Here is a 24,097-nt window from a genome sequence, read left to right as displayed (position 1 = left end):
TAATGCTACATTGAGTAGCACTTCAGAGGTTAGGCACTGCTTTTATTTGCATTCACAGTCTCAATCTTCTTTGCTCAATATCTATCTTACCAGCTTTTAACTATCGTAACCTATCAAGAAGAAGCATATTGTTTGATATTCAGTATTTGTGAAGAAGTTCAGAAATATATACATATGATATGTATATGATATGTAAGTGGCCAGTAGAAATAAGTCATCATTTATTTATTGCTATTGTATGTGAAAGTTTAAGAGCATACACCTGTGTTTATTTAAAAGGCCAAAGCACTCATTATAGGGACGCATAGTTCTTAAGGCATTTATAGTGTTGCTTTAACATTTAAGTAGGCATTAGAAAGGGGAGGCTGCAATAGCATATTCTGTAAGCACCCTTTTTTTCATTTATTGATCTGACCTTCTGCTGCCCAGCCGCTGAAAATACCTCTGCATTTTCTTTCGCACCCTCCTACATTTAGCTTGCCTGGCTATTGTGCATATGGATCCGATCATATATATTATCTAAAGCTTCTGAAAGTAGTATAAAAAATGTATATTTTGAGGAACGGCCACCCAATATCAAGCCTATTGCTAAAATATATATTCAATTTTGCTTTCAACACCAGTTGAAATAGCTGTTTAATGGCTGCCTCTACTCACCCACCTTAGCAAACACTATGTTAGTGTGTTGAGCGAATGTTGGTTTGAGAACCAGTGTGGTTCTGGCCACTCAATTTTTCCTCAGTGCTGCTAGTCACTTGTCTCTAGGTAGCTGTTAATCAATGCTGAAGAGCAGGTAGACCATAATGGAGTATTTATCTCAGTTCTTCACACCACTTAGTGCCCAATGGACACCTCCACACCACCTTCCTCTCTGTACCTTCTTATATTTTCTCCTACCCTCCCTCATCTCCACCCCCATCCCCTCAGCCCCCTCCTTACCAAAGGCCGAGATGGAAACACCACTCCTGAGAGAGTTGTGGAGGCGGAGGAGAATGGGTTGGAATGAGGGACAAAATAGGTTGAGAGGGTCGTTAGATAGTGAGCAAGGGAAAGGGGTCAAGACAATGTTGCTGACATGGTCAGAACTGTTAGCGCATATGAGAGGTAATTTTAGAGTGTGTGTCTGACCTCGCGCAGAATAGTAATTTTCAGCTGGGCCTTTGAAATTGAATAAGTTGACTTGCACGTTAAAAACATATGGCCCTTATTTATATTTCATAAAACATCAGTTGCCACAGTGTCTCATACTGGAGTCTCACTATACAATGCATAAGCTAGCTTGCTTTAGGAGAGCCATTATCCATGATGAATCACTGGGTTAATAGTCCATAAGGGTTAATACTGGTTAGTGAAGTCCTGGACTGCGTAATGTGTTCGTGACGTAAGGAAAAGCCATGAGAAATGCAGGCATGCATTTATTTACATAGTATGAGAGGATTAACATGCTTGCCTGCATGCACACATGAGAGTTGGCCATTTCCCGGCTGCAGTGCTGAGCGATAAATTTGAGAGAAGAGCAAGTGAGATCATTAGCAGAGAAGACGTCCCTGTTAGGTTGTGTGTTTTGTTTACATCCTTACCTTACCACTTGTCCAGTTCACACTTCTCATGTACGGGGCATGCTGTTGCTTGTGTACATCCCTTGACTTTTCATGCAAATTTATGTTTAAGCATACTTGTTTGTGTGTACAATGGGGAACACAAACACATACAAGCACAAATGGGGGTGGAGGGAGACCTAGAAGGGGGATGCGTGGGGCAGAGGGGGGGGGTATTGGTGGTGGTGGTGGTGCAAGGCGGTGACAGAAATTGAGGGGGACGGGGTGGCAGCTGCAGGCTGCTCGGTGCACTGTCAGAGCGGAATGATTAATGAATGGCGGCCCCAGCTGAGCCTAACCTTTGGAGAACCGCACAGGACATCTGCAGAACTGTCAGCGCTCTGACAAGGACAGAGCTGAACAACCAATTATTTCGCCATCACTAAGGTGGGCTGTCAGCTTAATCCTAGCCATTCACTTAGGCAAGGACAGGCAAATTTCTCCTTTACATACACACACACATACATACACACACACACACATTGAGCAGACCACAGGCCTGCGTGGACACACACATATAAACAAGTGAACAAACAGGCCCACGTGGACATGTACACAAAGCGGACTGGTACACTCACACAAACACATGCGCACACTCACATATTCACACACAGGCATGAGGTCCTGGACAAAATAGAGTTAACCCCTCCACTGCTGGTGGTGGCAACCCCATGCAGGTGACATATATTAAGGAAAGCAGGGTGAGCAGGGGAGGTTTAATGATGACAAAACAGGGCTGGTGGATGCTGGCTGGGACTGTGAGCTGGACATGGGTGGGGCTGCATACAGGGGGAAGACACTATGTCTGGTACATGTCGAGAGGAAGGGAGGGAGGGAGGAAGCGAGGGGTGAATGGAGGGAGGGAAGGTAGGAGCTAGAGAGGGAGGGTGGATGCCCTGTCTACAGGATGTATTTACATGGGATTCTTTAGAGAGAATGCAGCGATACATTGAATTTACAAAATATAAAAAATATTGAGGGCTGCTTTCAGTTTGAGATAGAAGTTGATCAGCAATGGATGTTATGTGAAAGTTGCAATTAACAAAAAAGTTTCTTAGTGATTGCACAAAAATGGTGAAGCTAACAACCATCTCTTGTCTTTGGATTTATTTCTGATTTGAGCACATAAAAGATGAAGTGCATGTAAAAGAGGTCTGACATTCAAGGGTCTACATGTTCTGTAATGTGTACATTTTTATACCCTCTAGTGTGGAAATAAAGTATTGATTGACCTTATGAATAATACAAAATGGATCATGTTGCATTGAAGAATATTAGAAAAAGAGTATTTGAATAAAACATGATGATGATGATGATGACCACGATACTTAATCATGTCATGTCAAGAAAAAGTTGATGCAGTCTTAAGTATTCATGTACAGGAAGAAACTACTCAGTTCATGAAATGTTTTTCATAGAATAGTGCAGTTCTAAAGCCAGAAACCAGAAATGTTAAGACAAGGGAGCATATTGGATCTTTTTTTGATTTTTGATTTGAAGTTTTAAGTTGCTGTGCTACAAATATTGTCCTGCCATCTTTCTCCAGTAAAAGGAACTAATCCTTTTACTGTAATTAGGACTAATTCGTATATGATCACTGGATCTATTGATTAACCAGAACTTCAATAATAACAAAGTTATATATGAGTGTTTGCATTCACATTTTTCATTTATCATCAGTACCTCTGTCTGTGTGTGTGTGTGTGTGTGTGTATGTGTGTGTGTGTGTGTGTAGGGCTTGCAGAGTTGGGTGCTGATGGGCGCTATGAATGACTGATTGGGATTTGATTGAGGCGTTTCTGTGGCGATAAGAGATCGAGTGTGGCTGAGAAGCCTATTGACAGCCTGCTGATGAAGCCAGAGAGAGGGGGAGAAAGGGAGTGAGAGTGGGAGAAAGATGTAGAGAGAGAGAGAAAGCTGGGGAAATTAATAAGAGGATAAAAATCAATTAACTCAAAAATTGTCCCTCATCAGTGGCTAACCACTGTGTGTGACTCCATATGTCTCTTCACCTACAGTAACTACACAGCAACAGGCTGATCCGTTTTAGGGTGAAATGACTCTTTCTCACAGACAATTAAAACATTAAATGCCAAGTCAAGTCATTTGAATCCTAAATGCTACTTGGCTAGTATATATTCATGAGTGAACCACCTCCTACTCTCTGTGAATGGTGAGGACTTTAAACAGCTCAACTCATTTGACCACAGGAATCCTAATACTGCCTTACGATTTGCAATTCAAACAATTATGTTGGGATCATCTACAACTTCGGTGTCTCCTGTGAATGCAAAACCCATGAATCCTAATCAGTAGTAGTAGGTAGTCCACAATTTGGGTCTAGGGAGACATCAACACAAATAAACTTGAGTTATAATGAGAAAGCTTCACTATAAATGTGAAAGGATATAGTGTAGAGTAATATAGAGGAGGCTGTGTTTACAGACAAGTGTGTGTGAACTGAGGTCTCAATCTGCAAGTAGTTTTAGGAGCTTTACACTGGCGCACACTCATAAATGCACTTGCACGCACACACACACACACACACACATACACACACTGTCAGAATGTATTCATTAGAAGCCTAGTCCTACTAACAGGGCTGTCTACTGTCCCAGACAAACTGCAGGAGGAGGTGTCTGGCTGCTTGCTTTTAAACTGGGTTAGTGGACCAGAGAGGGAGAGAGAGAATGAGAGAGAGAGATAGAGAGAGAGACGGCATGCAAGAGAGAGAGAAAGAAAGAGAGAGAAAAGTCTAAAACTGGGACGGGGTACATGAGAAGAATTTTCTTCATCAATTGCATTGGTACTCCCCACTGTGTACCCCTTTATGCCACATGTATGAGTTTGAGTGTGTGTGTTTTTGTGAATGCACTTCTACAGTACATGGGACTAGATGTCTCTTTATCATGAGAAAGTTTTACAAATGTCATTTTTTAAAATGTTTTCATACTTTAATAATTCCACTGGCTTCCTATAATGAACTGAATATTTGTCTTATGCTTTGCTCACTTCAGTCTCCTGCCCTCAGTTGATTTAGGAGCCAAATGGCAGCCCATTAACATGTGAGAATGATTGTGCAGCCTTGGGGTTGTAGCACGGCAACCCACGGAGAGGTTTTTCACTGCACATCTCTATGATTCTCTGTCTTTGCACTGTCGACGAGAGTTAAGCATCAAAGGCAAGAACTAACTATCCTTACCCTCAATCGCTCCCTCTGTCTCTTTTGGCCTCTGGGTTCACACTGTAATTTGCTCTATCGCTCTCTCTTCCTCTTTCTCTCTCTTTGTCTCTGTCTCTCCCTCCATCTCTCTCAGGGCTTGTGAATGAGGAGAGGGAGGTGATGAGGTCAAAGTGAATCTTCTCTTCGCTGAAGATGATTATGTCTCAACCTGCCGTTATTCAAAGGAGCGGACCCTGTGGCCATGAGCTGGCCTGCCAGCCACGTGTCGGTGATGAGGGGGCAACACCTCAGCACCATCACAGAGGGGGAGAGAGAGGAAGAGACGCTGTGCTGTCAAACGGACTCCCAGGGTCAAATGCACAATGCCTTGCTATGGGTTTCATGTGACTCACTACCCGTAGATCCACTCGGTTGATGGATGCTTGTCGTTTTTCTAATGGCCTAGGTGTCCAATCTGAGGGCCCCAAATTGATTATGGATGCTGGTGACACCACTGGGAGTACACAATAGAAAGTTGCACTGGAGGTTGATGTAAGAATGAGTCAAAAGCTGCTGAGCAGATTGATGCAAGGTAGGACTTCTTGGAAAGTGATGATACCAGGGGTGTTAATTAAAAACCTGCTAATTAGCAGCTAGCACTGGTTATTTGGTCAGTCTTGGCCAGTTGAGGTAACAGCAAATAACACCTCAATTGTCCTCTGTCTCAATGAATATGGGTCAAGGCTTCTTAGAGAGAAAACTGTTGAGTCTTCCTCCTTTATCTTTGTCCCTCCTGACTTTTCTTTAAGCCTCAGACTTCATATTCAGCAGCCCTGGGCATGAGCTATCTATCTCCCCCTTTTTCAATTAATTCTTTTTAGAGGTGTGACACACTATATACTTTAATACACTTCCACAGATGGACTCAAATCACATGTGCACACATTCTGTAAGTAACTAATACTTAACTAATATACACATGAGCACACATACGCTCAGAAAACATGCGTTTATGCGTGCATTCACACACACATTATGGCGTTTAGCGTGGGTAACTAGGAAGTCAATGAGCACTTATCTGAAATCCACTGGCAACACTAACAAGCCAGTGTGAGGTGTGAACACAGCTGTTTGAGTCACAACAAATCTAATACGCATTTCATCACTTCTTAAACAAGCCATCAGCAAGTCTAATGCTCTGGTTTGGAGAGCGGCACTCTATGATACATGTGCCTTCAAAGCATTTTCTTAAACATCAGCACTTAGCACATCCTCCCCACACCTCGGCTTCATGCATCTACAGTAAGCGGTGCTGCTGATAAGTCAAATTCATCATTTTTGCGATTCAGATTTATAAAACCAACAATGCCCTAATTGATAACACCAACAGCTGCCTTGGTTTCTATTGCGTGCACCTGATCTGCGTGAAAAATATGTCTTAATCAGCGATTATGAAGCGACATGTGCCAGAATTGTGAATGCAGCTTCATTTTTCTTTACCATTTCTTATTTTTTCAAACGGGAAAACACGCCAGAGCCGTCAGTGTCACTCACAGTTGAACCAAGCGAGCCAGAGGGATTCACCCTGCGTGTCTGTCTCGGGGCTTAAGAGTTACTCTCTCATGACGCCTTACCATTTTAAACCTTATTTGGTTTGCAAAAGTGAAACTAAGCTCTTTCTGTGCCACTCTTTTTTTTCAAAGTTCAATTTTTGGATTGCATAGCTTGAGACAGAGATAAGGGGGATATGAGGATAACTTTTTGGGGACAGTGGACAGCGGATTTCAAGAGGGGGTCACTAGGGGAAGAGAAGAAGCAACAGAGGGAGAGGACGAAAGCACATGGGAGGATGGAGGGGGATGGAGGTGTGGAGCCTGGAAGTGTTGGGGAGTAGGTGGAGGGGGCTGAGATTGGGGCAGTGAGATACTCCAGAGAGTTGACAGAGCTTCAAAGGGAAGTTTTCTGCTTTGACTGACAGGCCCCTAGAGTGAGGGGGACCTGGTGGCAGGCGGCAAGCCCCGATCCCTGGATGCCCGACGGTCTCCATGGCACTCGCCCCCCACCCCAACATATTCATCAGAAAGTGGGGTTGAGATGATGGGGGGTCAAGATGCGAGGAAGGGCTGCTGCAGATCATTGGCAGACTTGGTTTTTCATGGTATATTGCCCTTGGACCGGTGGTGTGAAGGACATGGTGACTCCTTTGAATAGGCATGAGGAAGGCTAGAGGAAGTTCCTAGTGAACATTTATGTGCAAAAGCATATTCAGTCAAGTGTTTTTGTGGTAGTTATTAAAGGAGCCCAATAAATCCTGTTGCTATTTTTTACTAGTGCTGAAGACAATTCTTCTTTGGGACAGTGAACCTGGACAGCAAGTGTATATGTAATTTAAAGTAATTCAGCCTCAAATTCAGTCTTTATGACACTCTTTTAATCTCAAGATTAATTTCTGTCAATGTCTGTTTACCATCAATATTCAGCCTATCAGAGAAATCACACTTGACTCTTACCTCATTAGCTATTTTTTTCACTTGGTCCCATACATATTGTGCATGCCAAACTTAATCCACACTCAGAAAAGAGAAAAGAAATGTACTTTTTGGCATATCGGGGCTGCACCTTAAATGTGTAGATCTGGGTACAATGTAGTGCCATTTGTCGCAAATTTGCTCCTTAAGAAATGTACTGGAAAGGTACACATCTTTCATGGAAATGTACCTGTGGTAATAACATCTGGGAGCACTGTACTCTTGAGTACAAAAATGTACTCCTCTTGTCACAACATTTCTGAGTGCATCATAACCACTGTAGGAGGAAACGTCTGTTTCAGGGGTAAGATAAATGACATCATTGCTCCCGCTCCTATATCTGGGCTGATAGATGAGAGCAGGAGGGCTGTGTTTAAATGTGTCTCAGTAAACACTGTTAGGCCTGTGTAAACAGCAGTACATTGATCAGCCTCTATTCATGATCAGCACATCTCTGCCCGCACTGGATTAGTCAACATACCGACCCGTCTGTTTGCGCCACTGTAAACTGAGGCCAATGTCAATGCCAAAGCCTAATTGGAATACTACACACTGTTGAGAACATGTTTGCATGGAAACTAGGGACCTGTGCCTTTCTGGTATAACTTTTTATCTCAAAACTATATTCATATATCTCAAGATTAATATTTCACAATGATAACCCCACTGCTAATGAATGTACACTTCTTCCCAGCATGTTCCTCACATGCAAGAGACAGTTCAAATCCCTGAATATAGCAAATGACGATCATATTACTTAGAATAAAAACTGTTTATCAAGTTCCCTCTTTTGCTTATCCAACTCTTGTTGTGAGTATCTTCAATAACAAGTGTGACAGTGTGTCAATGGAAACCCCGGATCCATTAATATCAGGCTTGTGCCACTAACAACCTCTCATTTCTCTGAGCCCCTCAGAGGAATGGACAACACTGGTTGGCTAGGCAGTGGCTACTGTGTATAGCAGAGAAAAGAGAGCGAGAGTTAGAGAGTGACAGAGATGGAGAAAAAGAAGGAGCAGGAGAGAGAGAGGCATCGAAGCGTGGAGGGCAGCTGCATTGTATCACCCCATTTTAGCCCATTACACTATGTATGGGGGCCTTTTTCCCCCCTCTTTTGCATGGTAATTATTTTCCAGCCCAAAGGTAGCTGCAGGCAACGTCAGCCACTGCGTCAGGGCCCACTGCATTAGCCGGCCATTGCATTATTTATTTGTGCGCAGGCAGCCGGATGGATACCCCAAATCCACTGAGACTCAGGGGCCTCTCAATGTCACCTCGTGCATTGTGGGAGGCAGTTGCGGCCACTTGGACTTGCACCGGGAAAGCTTAGGCAGAGAGTGGCTCAAGGGCAAAATGGTATCTTGGCGTAGGGGGACACGTGTGTGGGAGTAGTAGTTAGGTGTGTAATATATTCAGTAATGGGTCAGAGGTTTAGTAACTGCCCCTGCTTATGCAAGAGTCAACTGTGTAGGGTTCGTGACACTCTAGATGACCATCTAAAGGGTCCTATAGGACATCATTGAGTACCAGTGTAGTAAAAGGTATAAATAGAGGGCCATACAGTTCACTCTGCCTAAAGGCTTTTTGTGTAGCTATAGATGGTCATATGCAGTCAGTTACCCCAGGGTATCATAGGTAAATAGACTTGATTTCAGTGTATAGGAGCTGCTTTTACATTATGCCACTCTCCCTTGTGTATCAATAAAGGGTTATTACACCCAAATACCAGTGGGCTAGGTAGGGTCACAGCATGTCAGGCTTATGCGGAGAGGTAGAGCCACATGGCTCAGTGATTGTGACGTTTGGGAGGTAATACCCTGGTGTCTTCTTCTGCACTACAACGCACACACAGACACACAGAGGTGCCCACACGCTGCTCTGTCGGACATGAACCCCCCTGACCTGTCAGCCCCGGCCAATCGCATCGTGGCACCTGAAATGACAGCTGAACCACTGTCCCTGTCATGGCTCCTCAGTGTAGAAACACACACATGCACACAAATACACAACGCACACATGCCACTACATATCTGCTACAACAGCGGTGCAACATCAACATCAACTCCCACTGGCCCCTTGTATCTATCTCTCTCTCTCCCTACTTGCCAGCCAGCTCGACTGCATGAGACGCTCAGGCGGCCTTGTGACATGACAGTGACATCGTACTGATGCTCCGGAGAGCACACACAATGCCGTCCACTTCACCCTGCACAACACATCCCTTGTTTCTCTGCTGACCCTTTGAGGGAGAGGATCCATGTTTCCCTCTCTCACTTTTTTTCATGCAAAGGCAGAGGAGAGAAACAAGCCCAGATACACAGCAGGTTTCCATTGTTGTTGTTAATATGTTTTGATCATTCAGTTATTTGGTGTTTGCAAGTTCCAAGACTAGAGTTTTTCCCTCTTATTCAACTTATGACTCTCAGGTGGGTCTTGAAATGACCAAGCATAGATATATAGATAGATTGATAGAGTGTTAATAATATAGAATGAGAAAAAATGAGAAAGGAAGACAGATAGAGGAAGAGAGTCAGTGATAGAGATAGTTAGACTTTGCCCCAGCGCCTGGCGTTCTCCCTAATGGGAGCTGACACTGCTGAAGCGACCCGGATGGACGGAGGGGAGGACAGGCGGCAGACCTCCCAATTATTTTTCTGGCTGATAAGTGCTGCTGCTTGTTTAAGGCTGCAGCATGGATAGAAGGATGGGATGGAGAGAGTGTGAGATGGAAGGATGGAAGAGGAGGAGGAACAGAGGGGATGTGGCTGGGGCTGGGTTGCATGGCTGACAGGTTGTGATCTGGCAGGATGGCTGGCTGTCACATGCAACTTAAGACAAGGTTTCTCCCTAGGGCTTATACACACGCACACATACACACACATACACACATATAAATGTACTTATGCTGTACACATCATGCATCATGTAAGCATGTGGAAACAGACAACAATGTACACACACGTGTTTACAAACATGTCACAACACAAACACACACACTGTTTACATGTCAATGCATCCTGTATGGACTACTTTGAATGACAGTCTGTAGACTTGTCATGCATACACACTGCGTTTGTTACATGTAATTGTTGCTGCGTTACTTCTCTCACATGACATTTACAAATACTGCAGAACTTCCGGACCACCTGAGAAAATCTTTATTGAAATAAAAACACAACAAATATCAACCATCAGAATCTGTTTTTCCAGCATCACGGAGAACCAATTTGCACACAAATTTCCTGTTCCTTTGTATTTGAGAGGCCTTTCATCGCTGTAATTAACTTGATGATGCAAACGATTGCACAGTTTAAAGCCTATTTTCTTCATTAAACCAATTTGTCAAACTGTTAATACCTTCCTCTCTGAAAAGTTTCTGCTGTGATCCATTTCTAGGTATGGCACATACTAAGAAATTGTGTGTAAACCATATATCTCTATTGTGAACTCATATGACTGGGTGTGCCCTTCAAAGCTGCGTGTGCTAGAATATTACTGAGACCAAATTCTTTACTTCTTCATTTAATCCACTCTTTATTTGTAGTTTTGCATATTCAGTTTACCTACAACGCACAGCAGAATAAGTAGCGTTAAACTAACGGAGGTTTTGTGATTGTAAGACCTTCTCAAGAATTTAAAAATGAATGGACTAAATTAATTATACACAAGCTAATTGTTGGCCTCATAATGACCATGGGCAAGTTATTTGTTGTGGATTTGAGGCTGCAGTGTCCAGGATTTGCTGAAGGCTCAGATGCCTTGCAGGACAAGGGAGAGGGCTTTGCCACTGAAGAGCGAGCCAAACGAATAATCTATGTTTCTCTGCATATGTGTGTAGAAACAGCAGTGGCAGTTGCGTATGTTTAAAGGGCTGGGTGCAGCCACTTTTCAGCAGTCTATTTGAGCAGGAATAGTGCTGTAACAAGCAAGAAGAGCATTGAGCCGTTAGAAAAAGAAGACACTCTCATTTGCTCCTGGATGTTGTGTGTGTGTGTATGTGTGTGTGAGTGTGTTAGCGGGGAATGAGGGGGCATGCTTGAAAAAAAATTTAGTGATTCTGAAAAAAAAAATCATGAAGTTTGAGGACAATTCATTCCAAAATAACTCTTTTCAGAAATAATTATACACTTATGAAATAATTACATCCTTCAGATCAGAGATGCTTCACATTAGACAAATTGTTGCATCAATCACATCAGGCCAAATCACGCAACAGCAGTTCCTTAGTGTCAGCTCTTGTCTAAACAGCAGTGGTATCTGTGTCATGATAGCCTATAATTTGCCTCATGTTAGCTTAAATGAACGCCATAATAAGGGTTATTCAATCCATGCTAAGTGTCATAATCTAGAGCAGAGTGGCTACATTACATCAGTGTCGATGCTGTTCTGTTAATGCCTCAGTGATCACCGCTACGGCTAACATGGCCCACAGCCAGAAAAGACTGAGCACTATCAGAGGAGTGGAGTTGTCTGTTTGATTTCACATCGCCCAAAAAAACCTGTCAATGTTTCTTCAAGAAAAATTTCCTACAAGACTTTACTTTTATTTTTTAATTTTATTTCACTTACTTTCTCAGCAGTATAGAAAAAGAAAAGGCAAGCAAGAAACCCTATCTTCCTCCGTTTTTTTTCACCAATCACACTGTGTACTTATTGCAGCTCCCTCCTTTATCATTTTTGATATTCTTTATTCATTGCCGAAAGGGAATTATCTTTTGCCAGGCTGGGGTGCAGCTTCAGCAAGTTTGTTGTGCTCCTGGAGTTGCTAGGGGTTAAAAAAGTATAATACAGGGATGCTTCGACAGGTATGGCCATATTAAGGGACAAATCTGAAGCCCGTTGGGTGAAAAACTCACTAACCACTACACTAACCTGCCAGCTTTACCTATTGTATAGCCTCTTGTATTTCTTTGTGCAAAACCCACTCTGGGATACTTAGTTGTGCAGTTTCGAGGTCCCTCTAGTGAGGAAGCCTTCCTTTATGTGTACCTTCTCTCAAGCAAGAGTCGCTCCTTTTGCTTTAATTACAGTAAGTACAGCAGACCCCCCAGGCTTGTTTAAACAGATCAACCAGCAGAAGAAAGAAGAAAATGCTAATTAGTCTCATAATGTTGCTGACCACGCTAGTTCTTTAGCACTGCGAGTTTTATTGACATAAGAAGGACAATAGGAATCTGTATTCAAATGACTTGCTCTGCCCTCGTGTTTGGGTGTAGCTGCTGCTGCTGAGTGTAGGCCGTTACCTACTACATATTTTTATTTTACTTTGTTAGACACAGTAAAATTAGACATGACGACATGAAGGAGTCAATGTGCTTTTGTATGTGTCTGTTTTGTTCAACATCAAGGTGTCTTGAAGCCTGTGGGATTTCAGTATTAGGGTGTGCTTTGCTGTTCACATTCACATGTGAATATTGAGAAAAGGTGTGTGTGTGTGTGTGTGTGTGTTTGTGTTTCCATTTATATGTGTGTGTATGAATGTGTCAACTCTCCATCCTCAACTTCGGTGCAATGCAGAAAGCTTCTAATGCATTCCATGTTTCTGAGCTGAGAGGCTGTATGTGTGTGTTTGTGTGTGTGTGTGTGTGTGTGTGTGTGTGTGTATGAAAGAGAGAGAGAGAGGGAGAGAGTCAGAATCAGGATCAATACTATTGACCTGTTTACCTTGGTGCCGAGCATACGGGCCAGCTCTCTGGTTTACCACTTGAAACATTAAAACCAGACTATTAGTAATACTTTGGTCCTTCTCTTTACTGATTGGACGACCTGCACTGGAGCAGTCCACAAAACAGACATGAAGAGAGGGGAAAGGGGGAGGGGGTGAAAGGTGGAGGGGAAAAGGGGGTTAAAGAGAGAGGGAGAGAGACCCTGAATCTAATCCTCTTGACTTAAAGCCATCAGGTTTTGCCCATGTCTCGCCGCTTGCCTCTAGACCTGATGTGGTCACTCAACCCTATCGAGCTGCAGGGCATTGTGGTCCGTCCGTCTCTGCCACACTCACTCCCCCCTCCCGACCAGCCCCCCACCCTCAGGCACTTTTGTGCTCCCGGCTTCCCACCTCCTCCCCTCTCTCTCCTTTTCTCATCCTCCTCCACACCACCAAAACAGAATTTCTTTAAATGCTTAATTTTTCCCCCCTTTGGCTTCCTTTTTGCAAGCGCCTTCTCACTTGTTTGTCCATCGATTTTTCATCCCTCTCCAGCCACTGCCCCCCTCCGCCTCCTTCCCGTCCTCCTCCTCCACCCTCTCTTCCTCTTGCCTCTCCCCCCAGCTCTTCGTCTGCATCTCCCCAGTCTCTCCCGCTCTCCTCTGTTGTTGATGCAAACTGATTTATTTATTTATTTTAAGCTTGTTGCCCAGGTAATTTGTGGCAGGTAATGACTTTCAGTGAATCTACTTTGCACTCTTTGAATTCTTTTTCCAACCTTTGCATCATCCAGGCCCATCTCCCAGCACAACCCCTTTGTCCCATTTGCTCTCCTACTTTTTTTTCCATTCCCCTCTTTCACTGTCTCTCTGTCTCTCGTCCCCTCTCTTCTGCTCTCTGCCAGTGTATTTTTAATTCCCCTAGATATTGGTAGTGCGCGGTACATGCCTGGTATAATGTCTCAGAAGCCCACCTGAGGAGGTGATTGACACCTGGCCCTTTGCTGTGGAGGCCTCTCACTCCTGTTCTCCTTTCTCAACACCCCCTTCACCCCCTCCTTCCCTCCTTCCTCTAGCCATCGTTCTCAGGTCCGTTGGGGCATTGGCAGAACATTGGAAGTCTCTGGGAGTTGGGAGGAAGGAAAGTAAGGTAGCAGAGAAAGGGAAAGATTTGCCTAAAATAATTTAGTGGTATTTTCCCTCCTTCCTTGCTCTTTTAGAAAACAATGATGATCAAATGAGCATTGTAATTCAGGAGGCAAACCTAAAGGAGTCCTTTTTCTCACACGAAATGATCCCTGCATCTCGTTAACTGTGAAGGTAGGGCAAAGAGGGCGTTTCGGGGTGCTGTGTGTTTGTGTGTATGAGTGTGTAGGAAGGTGAAATCTCAAGAGGGGTCTCTCTCCCCCTACATTTCCAGCAACACTCCTCTGTCTCTCTTTCTCTCTCTCTCTTTCCATCTTTCCTTTTCCTTGCTCCCATCTTCTCCTTCACCGCGGCCCCGGTAGCATTGGTCCATTAGTATTCATAGGGGGGACTCTGTTGGGGGGGTAAATAAGGCTTCTGGCTGTTCCCCCAGCCAGCTGGCATACTGGGGCTGGCTGTAGAGCTAGACTGGACACTTACAGAAACATGAAGTAGGTACTGGGAATATCGGAGACCAGGACAAAAATTACAGTACAGCACTATTGTTCAGTGTTTGGTTTTTACAGTAATAACCTTCACCTGGTGTATACGTTATAGTGCAATATACTTTACTGTAATGTAGTACACACAATACTGTGCTTAAAGGGGGGCACTGTCACCCTTTCCTTATTACAGACACAAATTTATCCCTTAAATGAATGCTTTCAGCAAAGATCTGCTGTAGGGTACTCACGTTTTATTATTTGAAGGCCAATAAAGCAGATAGATTAAAAAAGCACACAGTGTGAACAAATATACAGTTCAACTCTGAATTGGTAATAAAAAACAATAGAAGTTTAGTACACTGGGTTTCCTTGCCACTTCCTATTAATGCAGACATAAACTATTGCTTCTTGTGGTGAATTTTCCTTCACTGAGACCCTTTTTTTCAGGAGGGCATTGTTCATTTAAATCAGATAAATGAGAAAAAGCACAATTAAACAACACAATTTTGTATTCTCTAAATTCTGAAGGGAGAGTGTGATCCTAATGAGTAAGTTGTGTGTATGATGGGCAGGTGTCAGTGTGTGGAAACCAGCTGCCTGGTCCCTCCAGGAGGGGACAGTAGAGAGCAGGGGAGACCACATCCACCTCCCCTTTTATCCAGGAGGGGGAGGGAGGGGAGGAGGAACAGAAAGACCCTATTCACCTCACAGTATCATCAAGAATCAAGGAAGGAGATAGTTTTGTTTAGAGCAGTTTGGAATCAATGAAAGAGATAAATGACATTCTAATATATCTAATAAAGTGAAAAGATATCAAAGAAAATATTATAAATTATAAATAAAAAATGACACACAGCACTTGTACACTAAGAAGAGGTTATAGACACACATATTTACAGTCTTCTACTTCCTCCTGGCATAATCCAGAGGTCAGGGTAGAATTCATCTCCCTTAATCATGCAGATGAACATGACCTTGGCCGGCCTTGGCACTCGGTCACATCAGCACCCCTATCCAGCCTCGCTTTGCATCTCTGATTGTGTTAAATCATGTTTTCCTATCATCAGCAGACACAGGATGGACAGCATCCTTCTCTAAGCACATCCAGAAAGGGATAATTGCCAAGACCTTTAAAAGCCTTTCAAAAAGAAACGGGAAAATCAACATAATTCAGATGAAGGAAAATATCAGATACATAAAGTAAAGGATGCCAGGCGATATTGGAGGGTGGAAAAAAAAAGATGCAAGAGTTTTAAAATGGTGGGTCCTTGGCATTATTATGATGATGCGTTTAGCCATGCAGAGTGGGCCAGCCCATTGGAGGGCCCCTAAATGAAGAGGCTGACCTTCAACAAGCCCTCTCTCTGTTCATTAGCCACGTGGTGCTTATCTACAATAACACTGCTGAGGAGAATATGAGGCCAGCGGGCCCAGCCAAAGTCAATGATGCACTACAGGTGGAAAGATGAGTGTCTGAATTTAGCTCAGGGTGCTGGGCTCTTACCCTCTTACCCCTACGACCCCCAAGCTCCCCATAGTCCCATTTAAAAATAAAGAATATATTTTAAATACATACAACAGAATAATCAAGTTAACTTTCAAGTTTACTAGTGGAAGAGAAAGAGTGTTAGAGAAAGCAAGATGGAGTATACTTGATTGTGACATACCTTTGTGTATACAGTATTTTTTTGACATGCTTACATATGTTTATTCCTGAAAGGGTGCATTACATGTGGAGTAAGTTTGAACTGATATGAAAAAGATGGCTTTATCCTAAATGAACACCAGAATGGTACTCAGCTTTTCTGGGTAAAATGTATCACGTAAGATAAATTATCAAGATGGCCTGTGATATTTTTTGTCATTTCCAGACATGAGTGGACCAGCCCACACTCTCATTAGGATGGCTTATGTGTTATCTTCATATTGGAGTGAAGACTGTCCATTTACTTCTACATGATTCTGGAGGTAAGAGCAAGAGGCCATGCTTTTCTCTACCAGCTGTCTATCAGAACCCAGTCACATATTGCATCTCAGAAAAAATAAATCCCCTTCACTTTTGGCTGGAAAATGAGAAATTTGCCTTATAAAATAACTACAATATGAGTGCCTTGCATCCCTTGCATCACCTGTAAGTGTCAATACAGAGTTAGAAGTAATAGTATGCAAGTTGGCAAAATTCAAAATTACCAGCTCTCTCCATACCAGCGAGTATAGGCCCAATTCAAGCGCTGATATGGGGGTGGGGGGGTAAAGAACAGAGAGGGGGAGAGCAGACACAGAACGTGGTCGATAGTGTCAAAAGCAGATGACAGATCTAAAAGAATGAATATTGATCTTTAGGGGGCCTTTACTCAGGCGACCTGTGGGAGGTCAGCCTATGTAATTAGACCAGTGGAGGTCTACCACTGGACTGGGGATGAGGTTGGTGTTGGAGGAGTAGGCTGGAGCTGGGAGGGATGTCTGAGACAGGATTATACTTGGATCTTGGATGTAGACAGTGTATATAAATATTTTGCTAGAATGATTAAAAATGCTTAATGTTGCAAATGTCACCTTCAATTTACTTTAATCTCTATTCAACTTTTACTTTCAGAATTTCAGATTTCCCCCCTTTACTTTTATCAGGAACTGCTGCTGCCTCCATCCACTTGTAAGCTGTAAAAATATGTTTTTATATAAAAATTAGTGTTGTGCCAGTGGGTTTGTGTGGTGGGAGTTGAAGTGGTAAATGTGGGCTCACATGGATAAGGTGCTGTTTATTGGAGCAGGCTGGCGGTGGATTAAAGTCCATACAACCCCGGGCTACAGACAACTGCTCAAACAGGGTCCTGCTTGATGATGGCAGTTACCTCTTGCTCTAAATGTCTCTCTCTATGTCTATCTGTCAGCCTATCTCTCTTTCTCTCAGTTATTAGTGTAAACACACATTTCAGTCCAAGGAAGTGTGTAGAATCAGATACCCTAACACACACAGATGAACTAAACTACACGCAAGCATTTATAACACGGGCACACACACACAGATGATGTTCATGCAGGCACAGGCCCATATGCAGTCTCACACACACATGCCCACATACGCACACATGCATGTGCTGTCTCTTTATCTGTGTGGCTGTGGATAAATGCGGGTAGTAGAGACTGAGTGTGGCTGTAATCCGTGTATCATTGGCTTTATCCACTGCAGTAGCACTGCTGATTTAGTGCTCCACAGCCTTAGTAATGGGCCCCTGACACACACACGGAGCACACACAGATACACTGTGCATGTAGTGCATCCACCCTACATGCTTTGTCCTCTCTAAGATGTTACTGCTCACTGGTTGACCCTCAGTTCAGACACACATATGCACACACTCCCATGTACACATGTTTATGTAAAGATAAAGAAATACACAAGCATGGGTGTACTCAGCAGTTACATGAGATCGCACACACACACACACACCCACACGCTCACAGACACACACATCAGCAGCAGTATGGTTGTCACCGCCCGGGGACGTCTCATGGTAAGGTGAACTTGGAGTGAACCTGCTCCAAACATAAATAACATCTCTCTCTCATCTCTCCCGAGCCCCCTCAGCCCTTCTTCCTACCCTCACTCTCTTTTTCTCTCTTTCTTTTTCTTAAGTCCCTCCCTCCTCCTACCTTCCAGTTTTCCTCACTCTTTCATGTGAGCAGCGATACACAAAGTATAACCATTAACACAAAGGGACGTTACACATTCTGCAGCCGGCAATACCCACATATAAACATAGTCTTGGAAACACCTGAGGTCATGCCTTGAAGTACCCTCGCTAGCACACGGCAACTATATGCCAACATTGCCAGAGTCACATCAAAGTGACTTTCAAAAGACTTCAGATCATATTTTATTAGATGATGTCCTAGATCTTTTCTTGGTCAAAATTGTGTCTACTTCTCTTGCCTAGTTGTTTCTGGAATAGTGCATTCCTCTCACCTCCAAGCAAAGCGCCCAGAAACACAATGTGTACACAGTGCAATATCTATCACTAATAACACACCACCTCCCTATGTTTATAGCTATTTATATCAGAGAATTCACCTCTTCCCCCTCTTTATCACTGTTGGTCTGTATCTTTGGTCCCCCTTTTACCACTTCCTGTTAACACACGAGGCGTTTATTGATAGGCCATTCCCATTAGTGCTGTTTACCTGTCAGGGCTCACTGCACTAATGAGAGAGCTTTGGGGAGGAAAAATGAGTAGGGACGGTTAACCGCTAATGGATGTTTACAGCCTCCCTGGATACTACTCTGTTTGCTGCCACCTCTGCTGGTACCACTATCACTAGCCCCAGACCCGTTCACCGGCTAATTGGTACTGCACTGAAGAGCCGGTCTGGGCCTATTTGATTATCATGGGATTAGGGTAGCTGGATAGAGCATGGTAAAGGAAGGAGCCAGATAAGTTGGGGGAGGATTGGTGTTAGAGAGTGGGGGTAGCAGTTGGGGTCGTTGGCCTAATCAATATCTAGAGAGCAGGGGCTTCGGAGGGTTCTTAGTGCAGACATTGGAGTGGGAGCTAGATGGGGGTTTGAAGGGGTATGTACGAGGGTCATAACATCAGCCCTACGTCAAAAGGTTCTCTTAGAGCACTATTAGTGCTGGTGGTGAAGGGTAATTGTGCCATTAGAGCTGTAAGTGATACTAAATGGTATAGGTATGGTAAAGGAACTACTGTGCATAGCAAGCTGGCAGGCGATCTAATGTAAATCTCCAATCAGGCATCTTAATAGCTGATGTATCCTTGAGAAAAGCACCAATAATTGTTTCAGTATGACAGATGATCTTAAAATATCTCAGTCTGACCATGCCAACTTGCCTGAGTCATTCAATTTAGTCTCTGGAGCAGACAGATTTCATTCATTTTATTTGCAGCGTTTCTTTGTTATGCAAGCAAGGAGGGTTTTTTTTTAAACCATGTTGAGCCTTGGAGGCCATGCAGTTTCTTAATGATATCCTAGAACACTGATGTAAAAGCACGTACAGAGGAGACTCCACATTGTACTTACTATATGCATTCTATATTGCTCCAGGATTGCATGGTCCCCAGAGAAGATCAATTTGAGCCTTTATTAGATTATTACGGAAATCTTATAAGTGCCAGATTATCCGCGGAAGGTATTTATCTGTTTATCGAATGGATGGGCTCATAACCTCTCTCTTCTTTTCCTCCTCAGTGTCCTCTTTCAGTCTTTCTGAGCAGGTTGCATTGGGGTAGGTTAACATCCATGAATACTCAAAGTAATGAACATTGAGAGCATTGAGCATTGAGACAGTCTTTGCTGCCTCAATGCTCTGTAAGGTTTAGATCAGATATTGCTTTGTATGAGGTAATGTTGGTTCACTGATCTGATTCTTAGTGTCAACTTGTAATCCACATTTTCTACTGAATGGATTAATTTTACTTGTCCAGTGTTAAACGAAGGGGTCAAAGAGACACTCAGTGCAGCAAAGACCCTAACCTTCTTTCTCTAATTCGCTTGCTCGTTCCCTTTTTCTCGATTGCTTATCAGCTCTGTTTCTTCACTAATTAAAACTACACATGAAACAAGGGGATTGTACACACTCACACACACATACACACACACACACAGAAAGAGAGATAGAGATAGTTGGAGCTACAATTACCAGGCAGGCCTCTAGTGTCTCATTGGGTGTCTATTAAGAGGGGGGCCTGGCTCATTGTAATGATGGCAGAGTTTAATTACTTCCACCCGGCGCCTGTTGTAAAACATGCTGATAAATGAGCCAACAGGACGGCACATCATTATTTTTCTATAGTGCCAGGCTGCTCGTACATGATTATGAGAGTGGGAGGGAGGTTCCCATACCTGCAAGAGCCTGAGAGCGTATTCACTGCACAGGGGAAGGGAAAAGTAAGGTATGTGGTGTTGTTTGTGTGTGTGTGTCTTCTCTCTATCGGTTAGTGTGTGCACATGTGTGCGGGCTGAGGGAGTTAAGATATTTGATGGACCCATAGTTGCCGAATCAAAACACAATAATAAGCAGTTCCGCCAACCCATGCTTGTGCAATGATATCAGGCTACCCATGAGATAGATATATACTGTATTCATAGTACACAATGGGCAATGTTATTCACTGAGCACAAGATTACTATTGAGCACTGTACGCACTAATGCAGCTAAAATACAAGTATGCACACACTGTACACCGCATCTCACAAACAAATATACATATTCATAGTCATTAATTTTACACATTTTTTAGAAGGGGGGCATGTGTGGACCCCCTCTGATTAATTGTATTCCTCCTCCACCATTATTAAATCGCTGAGGCAAATATCCCCCATACAATAAATCCCTCTTGGCCCATGATTAATCAAAAGGCACACAAACCTAAGACTTGTGGCGGGCAGGTAGAGTTACAGTGCTAAATCATCTTTATTGCACGACGAGCAGGTTTATGCATGTGCTCAGGTTCCTGTGCCATAGTAGAGTGGAGTGTATGCTTGGCTTTTGGTCAGCCACCTCAGGGTCACATACACTCTCTCTCTCTCTCACACACACACACACACACACACACACACATTTTGACCTTTGAGTTATTGATTTGCCAACATGACCAGGGCACAAACGTGGACAAGATGGCAACAAAATAGACTCTGTAGAGGCCCAGTGATTAGAAGGACTTTCCTGTCCCGTTGATAAGTTTACCAATCATCTCTAAAACTAAAGTCAGGCTTATGAAACTGTTATCTTTTATTTTTAGGGTGGGGTATAAAAAATGTTTAACCATGCCCACCTTAGCTTGTAGCATCAATGGGCATCTCCTCCAATTAGTGGTAGGTCATACCATGATAACAGTGGGTTACATAATTAGAGTGGGTACCTCCCTCTCCCTACTGGCATGTGGGAGACTTTGTGGGGGAGCAGTCACAAGAGGCAGAGCTGGGGAATCTACAAGACCTAGCTTTCTGGAAACCTCAATTAACCTAAATGATTAGCTGTAGCCATGTAGCGCACCTCACTAGCTTGACATTTCTCAACCAAGCTAATATTAGCATAGTGACTTCATTCTATCCTGTTGTACTTCATTACTGTCCTTTTACTGGGAGGTCTTTCTTGTCTTATTGACCGAAAATGACAATGTTTGGAGTATCAGAGCCTTGTTATTTCCATTTAGCGTGAAAGTGCTGATGCTAATTTGATGTTGCATAATGAGTTTTACATGTATTTGATTAATGGGGTGTAGGGTGGTGGTACAGCAGCAGAGGCTACTGCGGTATGTGGTTTAACTTCACCTTATGTTAAATACTAATTGATTCCAATGCATTTTTAATCACTTACTAATTGGCGATTACACTTTTAAAACATGCCCTGTTGCTGCTCTGGCAGAATTACAGGGTTGCTGAGTGTGAAGATGGAGTTTAAAGGGCATAGTCTTCTTAGCATCCACAACTAAATGTCACAGTTGTCTGTTAATGTGTCAACCAAATCAAACATGCACAGTGGTCGAGGGATGCTAAGTGACAGGTGACCTTGGTGGCGTGATGGAAGACTGGGCTGGTATTTGAGCCCTCTGATCTTCGAGTGGGAAACCCTGTCTGGTCCTGTCTAGAGATGTATGCCCAACCAATTAGACATGAAATGGCAGTGACACTCACACTCCACTTATCAAAACAGTCTTCAAGTGTGTTCATGAATTCAAATGAAATATGCTTCTCTGCTTGAAACGTACAGATGGGGATATGCGAAATTCAGTTGGTATTATTTGTATCTAGGTCAACATGTATAATGATTGTTGCAGAGGTCAAAAAAGGTTCTATTTCAAATATTACCTTTCTAAGACATACGACCTTACACAGAAAAATCTACCCTAACCTCTCTTACTTGTCGCCTCACCTTGTCAGGTTTGCATAATATCCAGAAAAAACTCTGATAGCTATTAATTTATTATTTTCTATTCTTCCCTTATCCCTAGTTACCCCATGTTGGACAGCCTCCCCCATTGGATGACTCACAGAGCATCCAGACACCTGGTTGGGTCGTCTGTGAGGCATCTGACCTCCCATACACACACCTGCCCCCCTCCTACATCTATTACTGGGCCCCACAGTGTTCCATAATGTTCTGAGTAGTCAAGCATATAAATAAAGGTGAAGCAAAATGACTGCCTCTGTCTTGACAGAAGTGCTGAACCACAAAGAACACCTTGAAGGGCATGTTAACTGTCAATAGAGTTCTGTGTAAGCCCCTTCAATTAACATAAAACTAAACAGCTCCCCAGTTAGCCGCTATATAACCCTGGCACTGTCTCCCCTCACCCATTCGCTATTTTACCCCCCCGGTGTTGGCTGCCGTCATGCAGTCTAGCCGCCGAAGAGGCAGTAAACAACATCTCACCATGTACTTGCACAGAGGCGGTTACAAACACGCATACGCATAATGATATTCTACACACACGCGTTCAGTCCCACATTCACACACACGAAATTCAAACACACACTAGCGAAGCCTCCACACAGTCCTTGCAAATTACAACCCCAAAGAGGCTGTGCTCACATTTTGCACACGCACACACAAGAATGCACATGCACACACAAATTTGAAAAATCCCATTTACTGTGATGCTACGTGACTGAACATCGCTAGCGTAGCGTAGCTTACCCCTCTCTCCCAGGCCCATGGTAATGCTGCATGAGATTTGTGATGCAGTGGGGAGATGCATATGGAAGGCCTGTGCTCAGATCTCTCGGTCATGCACCCCATTAGGTCCTGCTGTTGATGCTGTTGCTATCAAAGCTGAAGTAAACTGCTCAGCAGTCAGCTGTATGCCCAAGCACAGAGACGGAGACAGGCTAGCGATCACACTATATTGCGAGGAAAGGCCTATCTATCTTGTAATTAGGATGTGTGAGAAGGCTATAGGCAGGTAACTGCAGGCTCACAAACAACAAAGAAGTGTGCTGGGGTAGTATCACTCAGATTTGGGGTCTGTCATGTGCTGCAAAGTGTAACTTGGCTGTGAATGTACAGAGCATGCTATACTAGGGGTTTTAAACTAATGGTGCATTCCTTATAGGATTTCAACTATAGTGAAGTATTTCATCATGCTGATTCTCAGACTGTCTAGAATCAAATCCAATCTAAAGAGGATAATTTGCCCTTAAGACAAACAGAATGATGAAAATGCCCAGAATGAATGGGCTGAAAGATTCAACCCTCTGTGCGTTGAATAGCCCCTAATGTGTTTGGGTTTTGAGATAACACGCAGTAAATACCGGCATTCTTCTGCTCATCACAAAAAATCCAATGGCAGCTTTCACATTTGCTTCCTGTCACTGGTGATTCCTGGGGAGGCGTTATTTGTGCAGCACACAACAGTGCTGCTCTGTTGTAATTGTCTAGGTTTTGCAAAGGGCCACTCATCTTTCATTCCCCTGCCAACACACATGCATATTTGTGGAGGTGAAACTAACATGCTTAGTTGTTGTTTTCCTGCTTCACCATTCTTCAGGAAGACTTAGTTCTGGTGTGAA

At 43.4% G+C, this 24,097-nt stretch overlaps 1 long non-coding RNA gene across 3 annotated transcripts in view; it reads left to right on the top strand.

Moving 5' to 3' along the window:
* LOC122987845 overlaps positions 1–4,774 on the top strand; it is a 97,938-nt gene extending 93,164 nt beyond the window's left edge. For all 3 annotated transcript variants that reach the window (XR_006404632.1, XR_006404633.1, XR_006404634.1), the window contains one exon: positions 4,616–4,774. This is a non-coding gene — a long non-coding RNA (uncharacterized LOC122987845). The remainder of the gene's footprint in view (positions 1–4,615) is intronic.
* Positions 4,775–24,097: the final 19,323 nt, after the last annotated feature.

Source organism: Thunnus albacares, chromosome 8, assembly GCF_914725855.1.
Source record: "Thunnus albacares chromosome 8, fThuAlb1.1, whole genome shotgun sequence".
Taxonomy (NCBI): Eukaryota; Metazoa; Chordata; class Actinopteri; order Scombriformes; family Scombridae; genus Thunnus; species Thunnus albacares.
The sequence above is the reverse complement of the archived record's forward strand: the minus strand, read 5'-3'. Positions and strand labels throughout refer to the sequence as shown.